Raw genomic sequence first — 656 nt, 5'->3', positions numbered from 1 at the left:
AAAACTAAAAGCAAAAAGAAATAAAAAATAAAGCAAAAAAAACAAAAGAAAATAAATAATGCAGAAAACAAAACAAAAAATCCGGGAAAAAAATAAAAATAGCAACAATAAGTATTTTGTTGTAAGTAGAAACAAAATAAAATAAATAAAGCACGAAACAAAACAAAAAAACAATAAAAGTGTTTTCAAATTTGAGAACTAATGGCACTAACAGAAAGTTTAAAATTGTTCTAAAACTAAAAGCAAAAAAGAATTAAAAAATAAAGCGAAAAAACAAACGAAAATAAATAATGCAGAAAACAAAACAAAAAATCTGGGGAAAAAATAAAAATAGCAACAATAAGTAAAGAAAAAAAGTGCCTCCTACTGGGCCCCCACGGCCTGAATATGACTAGAAACCCACCATGGGCCAGGATTCAGGCCCGCAGGAGGCCCATTAGGCCCATCAGGCAAAGAAGTAGTAAGTAGGCCCGTAAGCCTGCAGTGGAGAGGAGCTCGAGAGGGGTGCGGCAGTGGGGCTTATAAATCACTGCGCGCCCCTCTCAGCTAGCGAGGTGGGACTAAACTTTCGTGCCGCACCCTGCCAGCACACGACCATTGGTCCCGGTTCGTGGCTCCAACCGGGACCAATGCCTGCCCTTTAGTCCTGGTTGGTG

The sequence above is a fragment of the Triticum dicoccoides genome, chromosome 4B, assembly GCF_002162155.2.
Source record: "Triticum dicoccoides isolate Atlit2015 ecotype Zavitan chromosome 4B, WEW_v2.0, whole genome shotgun sequence".
NCBI classification, from domain to species: domain Eukaryota; kingdom Viridiplantae; phylum Streptophyta; class Magnoliopsida; order Poales; family Poaceae; genus Triticum; species Triticum dicoccoides.
The sequence above is the reverse complement of the archived record's forward strand: the minus strand, read 5'-3'. Positions refer to the sequence as shown.